This window comes from Poecilia reticulata, chromosome 6 (assembly GCF_904066995.2).
Source record: "Poecilia reticulata chromosome 6, P_reticulata-male-v2, whole genome shotgun sequence".
Classification (NCBI taxonomy): domain Eukaryota; kingdom Metazoa; phylum Chordata; class Actinopteri; order Cyprinodontiformes; family Poeciliidae; genus Poecilia; species Poecilia reticulata.
This window is the reverse complement of record NC_088835.1, coordinates 20495822-20501883: the sequence shown is the minus strand read 5'-3', so window position 1 is coordinate 20501883 and position 6062 is coordinate 20495822. Positions and strand designations below refer to the sequence as shown.

General features: G+C 42.4%; 1 long non-coding RNA gene across 1 annotated transcript; it reads left to right on the top strand.

Moving 5' to 3' along the window:
* The first annotated feature begins 1803 nt into the window (after window positions 1–1803).
* LOC145551994 (uncharacterized) lies at window positions 1804–4129 on the top strand. The gene is made up of 2 exons (XR_014087908.1): window positions 1804–3701; window positions 3736–4129. It is a non-coding gene; the product is annotated as an uncharacterized LOC145551994 (long non-coding RNA).
* Window positions 4130–6062: the final 1933 nt, after the last annotated feature.

Sequence of the window (6062 nt, the reverse complement as noted above, 5' to 3'; positions counted from 1 at the left end):
GATGGCCAGTAGTTTCTGGGGGATGTCGAGAAAAGTCGAGCTCATCCCACTTCCCCATGCTGGAGATTTTAGTTTAATAGTAATAACAAATAAAATTACCGTAAAATTAATGACATAGGTGACATCAAGACCCAACAATAGAGTCAGACTGTAATAAAATGAATCTGGTTGTGTGTGTTGTTATTGTGTCCTGCAAACTTTGCTTTAATTCTACTTTTTTATATTTAATCATAAAAAATCATAGTCAGGCAGAAAGAAAGTCATGAAACAGGAAAAGCTGATTTCCTTAATAAAGGGGAAGTTTCTGTCTTGCATCAGGCTAAAAATAGTTCAGACCATTCCTTATTTTAAAGCATTAAAGGTTTTTAAAGAATAAAATCTAAACATTTTGAGAAATTGGATAAAACCCACAGTAAAATACTTAAAATAATGACTTATCATTATGCCAATAATTAATATTGGTTTAACCAGTGGTTGATGTTGATTTGATTATAAGAATATTTACACTTACTCTTACACTTGTGGAAGTACTTAAAGGTGAAACAAGTAACTGTAACATGATATCAGATAATTAGAATAATGGATTATTATTGGGTTCTTTTCAGAAATGTCTGTAATAACTCACCTTATGATTATAATAAGAGTAACTAATAAGTTATGGTTATTATAACATTATAAATGAATGTTGAATCAGATAAACTAAAAGGTTATAAATGTGATTTTGACATTGAACTTGAAAAGGTGTAAAATGTTGTAACTGTAATTAAAGGTCACTGATGTTGTGTAGGAGGTAGATGGTAGGTGGAAGGACAGGGCAAAAAGGGGAACTGATAGGAGAGTGGAGAAGATAAAGCCTTATTGCTAAACTTCAACTTGCCTAAGAAAAGGTTGGGCAGGAAACAGAGGTAGGAGGAACTGTTGAGCAACTTGGGGACATTAGAACAGAGATCCGGTCATAAGGTCTCCAGGGTGATGGAGATGAGATCATCTGTCCAAGCAGTCAGCCAATGAGACAGGCACAGCAACAAAGCTAGCCAATGCAAACGCACCAAAAGGTGGATAAACCCTTTATAAGGTGGGTGCAACAGAGGAATCGTTGGTTGGATCCTTCAGGCAGCTTCGAGCCAAGACGGAGATGGACAAAGAACTCTGCAGCTGAAGAAGAGCCGGGGCCACAGAACCGAAGACTGTTCTGCACATGGGGACCAACCCGTTAGCCCCGCAACATGTGGCTTCAAATCGCACTTCTCTCAACAGCTGGGTTTAGACCCCCAAAGACAAAGACCAAGGCAAAGATGAAGATAAAGACAAAGGCAAAGAACAAAGGCAAAGAGGAAGAACTGGTGTGTTCCTTCCGTGGGACCAGAAAGATCGTGAGACGAGGAGAAGGGAGCTACAGAGCTGCAAGACAAGCAGCTGAGGACCGCTACGTGAGGAAGTCACCCTGAGGCCCGAGACCTGCCGCTCTAAGTCAGTACTCTTCCTGTACTGGGAACCTCCTGCTGCTGCAACACCTTCTTCATCATCAGGCCAGTTCTGGGGTTCAAAATGCCAAACTCTGTCCGTCTCTCTCAAAGTTTCCCTTTTTTAGTTCTCAGTGTCAGCATTAGGGAAAGATAGGCTAGATTATTGATTTTACTTATTTGATTATTTCTGCTACTGAATTAAGCTGTACTGACCCTTGCAAAATTGCCTTACTAATAAAATAATTAGCATTAAGAAAATCTAAAAGATGTTGTGGACATTCAATTAATGAGTCACCTTAAAGTTCTTTGATGGTTGTAAAATAGCTATGAGGTTTGATTCTGGGAGGAAAAGTAGAAATGTTTTATAGGTTGCTTTTGGCCAAAACTAAAACAACACCCTTGGGACTCGCCCGAGTCACTAAAACCAACCTGGTTCAGTAACAAGTGCAAGTTGTAATAAAGAGAAAGAGCGACCGTTAACAGGTGTGCTCTGTGAAGCTAGTTGGTTGCAAGCTACTCAATCTGGCTAATTCACAGGGTGAAAAAGGGTGGGACATCTGGATGGAGGTCGTTAGAAACCAGGCTAGTCTTTCTCGATGCCAGCTTAAACAGAGTTTACTCAGTTCTGAACAGGGTAAAATCCCATCAGATTTAGAAAACTCAAATTACCCGTTAGATGGAGAGCTGGCTGCACATCTCCCTCCTCTGAGAAGAGGAAGTAGAGTGAGAGAGAAGGGGGGGGAGGTGTTGCGCAACAACAAGTGGCGCCCAACGTGGGGCGTTGCGTAACCACAACAAGGTGGAGCCCAACGTCATAGAAGTCTAAGCGTGTAAAACAGGAGGATAGTTCTGGATCTCGCAGTAACTACACGGCGTGTGGGTGAGGGGAGTTTCACTGAGGACAGTTGACCATGTCCATCAGTGACGCTAGTAGCCAAGATAGCCTAGACCCATTCCTGCTCGATGGCTTACGAGAGGCTTTGGGGGATAGGCGACTCGGAGACAAGGAGGACGACGCGAGGTCGTACGTCCAGAAGATGTAAGCAATTTCACAAGGAAGTGGTGAAATGCATCTGGAGCTCAAGGTCGAGCATCTGAGAGCACGCATGAGGGAGCTCATTGGCGTGGAAATGACGAAGTGGACTGTTATGTCCAGCAGAGGAAAATTGTCCTTGTCGGAGCCGAGAAGTGGGACAGTACTCCCAGAGGACGGGAGGCCCCATGGATAACAGAAAAGAGAGGTGAGGAGTACCTCTTGGTGCTGATGGACATGGTGTAACAGTGACAGCTGAAAAAGAGCAGGTCTTCCCCTGCAGAGGAACTCCGTTCACGTCACAGAAAGCCGGAAGGCGAAGGCACTTCTCCTTTTTACCCAGAGAGGGAAAGGGGAAGTTGCAGTTTACAGTGTCATTGAAAACAGGACAGAAAGTTTGGATTAAAGATCAAGATCGGCCTGTAGTCACGGTGATCAAGTTGAAATTCAATGGAATGGATTTTGTGAAGCAAGTACTGCAATGTAAAAAAGTATTACTTATGAAGAAAGGGGTCCACAAGGTCAGTGTTCAAGCCAGTTCTTGGCTAAAGCGAACCAGAACATTGCAAGAATCAAGCATCATGCCATCCTGTGTTAGACTGGCTACTATTACAGGATGATTGCCATTCAAAGAACAACTTCAAGGCTTAGGACTAGGAGGGCCCTGAAGAAATTGGATTATGCTAAAGAAGAACTCCTGTCACAAAAGGATGGATTAAACAGGAAAAGGGACTGAAGTCGTGAGGAAGGAGTGGCGTCATAGACAACCACCAAGATCAATCCTGCAACAAAGTGTTGAAATCACACCCAACACCTGGAAGCAACCTGTGGACTTCACAGAGTCCTGCCTGACAGAGTCCTGTTGCCTCCGACAACTCCAGTAACCCTTTAACGACCCCAGCGATGGAAAAGGATTATGATTATGGATAAAGCGTCATGCTGCTTATGCTTTTTGTTTTGCTCTACTGAACATCCAGAGTTTTTTTATTTTTTATTTGAGGCTTTTTGCCCATCAACCTGTCCCTAAGGAATCTTCCACATCCTGAAGAACCAACGCTTCATTCAGCTGAGGATTTTTTGTCACTATTAAAGGATCAGAGCGACCTGGGTTCTCTTCAACATTCGTCACTTCCTGAGAGACATCAAAACTCCAAGGAGGGGGTGTCAAAGAGCAGTGGAGTTTGAAGACTGCTGTGGCCTTGGTGATGACTGAGGATCTGCATCTTCACATCCCAGACTGCTGAGCCCTTGGTGACAACTGAGAATCTGCATCTTCACATCCCAGGCTGCTGAGGCCTTGGTGACGACTGAGGATCTGCATCTTCACATCCCAGACTGCTGTGGCCTTGGTGACGATGGAGGATCTTCACATCCCAGACGACCATCTTCTCTTTCCAGGGGATGAGGACGCAGACCTGCAAGAGGATGTTGGGTTCCCAGCATGTGAAAGGTCTGACCTCGCGGAGGGGGTGTCGAGAAAAGTCGAGCTCATCCCACTTCCCCATGCTGGAGATTTTAGTTTAATAGTAATAACAAATAAAATTACCGTAAAATTAATGACATAGGTGACATCAAGACCCAACAATAGAGTCAGACTGTAATAAAATGAATCTGGTTGTGTGTGTTGTTATTGTGTCCTGCAAACTTTGCTTTAATTCTACTTTTTTATATTTAATCATAAAAAATCATAGTCAGGCAGAAAGAAAGTCATGAAACAGGAAAAGCTGATTTCCTTAATAAAGGGGAAGTTTCTGTCTTGCATCAGGCTAAAAATAGTTCAGACCATTCCTTATTTTAAAGCATTAAAGGTTTTTAAAGAATAAAATCTAAACATTTTGAGAAATTGGATAAAACCCACAGTAAAATACTTAAAATAATGACTTATCATTATGCCAATAATTAATATTGGTTTAACCAGTGGTTGATGTTGATTTGATTATAAGAATATTTACACTTACTCTTACACTTGTGGAAGTACTTAAAGGTGAAACAAGTAACTGTAACATGATATCAGATAATTAGAATAATGGATTATTATTGGGTTCTTTTCAGAAATGTCTGTAATAACTCACCTTATGATTATAATAAGAGTAACTAATAAGTTATGGTTATTATAACATTATAAATGAATGTTGAATCAGATAAACTAAAAGGTTATAAATGTGATTTTGACATTGAACTTGAAAAGGTGTAAAATGTTGTAACTGTAATTAAAGGTCACTGATGTTGTGTAGGAGGTAGATGGTAGGTGGAAGGACAGGGCAAAAAGGGGAACTGATAGGAGAGTGGAGAAGATAAAGCCTTATTGCTAAACTTCAACTTGCCTAAGAAAAGGTTGGGCAGGAAACAGAGGTAGGAGGAACTGTTGAGCAACTTGGGGACATTAGAACAGAGATCCGGTCATAAGGTCTCCAGGGTGATGGAGATGAGATCATCTGTCCAAGCAGTCAGCCAATGAGACAGGCACAGCAACAAAGCTAGCCAATGCAAACGCACCAAAAGGTGGATAAACCCTTTATAAGGTGGGTGCAACAGAGGAATCGTTGGTTGGATCCTTCAGGCAGCTTCGAGCCAAGACGGAGATGGACAAAGAACTCTGCAGCTGAAGAAGAGCCGGGGCCACAGAACCGAAGACTGTTCTGCACATGGGGACCAACCCGTTAGCCCCGCAACATGTGGCTTCAAATCGCACTTCTCTCAACAGCTGGGTTTAGACCCCCAAAGACAAAGACCAAGGCAAAGATGAAGATAAAGACAAAGGCAAAGAACAAAGGCAAAGAGGAAGAACTGGTGTGTTCCTTCCGTGGGACCAGAAAGATCGTGAGACGAGGAGAAGGGAGCTACAGAGCTGCAAGACAAGCAGCTGAGGACCGCTACGTGAGGAAGTCACCCTGAGGCCCGAGACCTGCCGCTCTAAGTCAGTACTCTTCCTGTACTGGGAACCTCCTGCTGCTGCAACACCTTCTTCATCATCAGGCCAGTTCTGGGGTTCAAAATGCCAAACTCTGTCCGTCTCTCTCAAAGTTTCCCTTTTTTAGTTCTCAGTGTCAGCATTAGGGAAAGATAGGCTAGATTATTGATTTTACTTATTTGATTATTTCTGCTACTGAATTAAGCTGTACTGACCCTTGCAAAATTGCCTTACTAATAAAATAATTAGCATTAAGAAAATCTAAAAGATGTTGTGGACATTCAATTAATGAGTCACCTTAAAGTTCTTTGATGGTTGTAAAATAGCTATGAGGTTTGATTCTGGGAGGAAAAAGTAGAAATGTTTTATAGGTTGCTTTTGGCCAAAACTAAAACAACACCCTTGGGACTCGCCCGAGTCACTAAAACCAACCTGGTTCAGTAACAAGTGCAAGTTGTAATAAAGAGAAAGAGCGACCGTTAACAGGTGTGCTCTGTGAAGCTAGTTGGTTGCAAGCTACTCAATCTGGCTAATTCACAGGGTGAAAAAGGGTGGGACATCTGGATGGAGGTCGTTAGAAACCAGGCTAGTCTTTCTCGATGCCAGCTTAAACAGAGTTTACTCAGTTCTGAACAGGGTAAAATCCCATCAG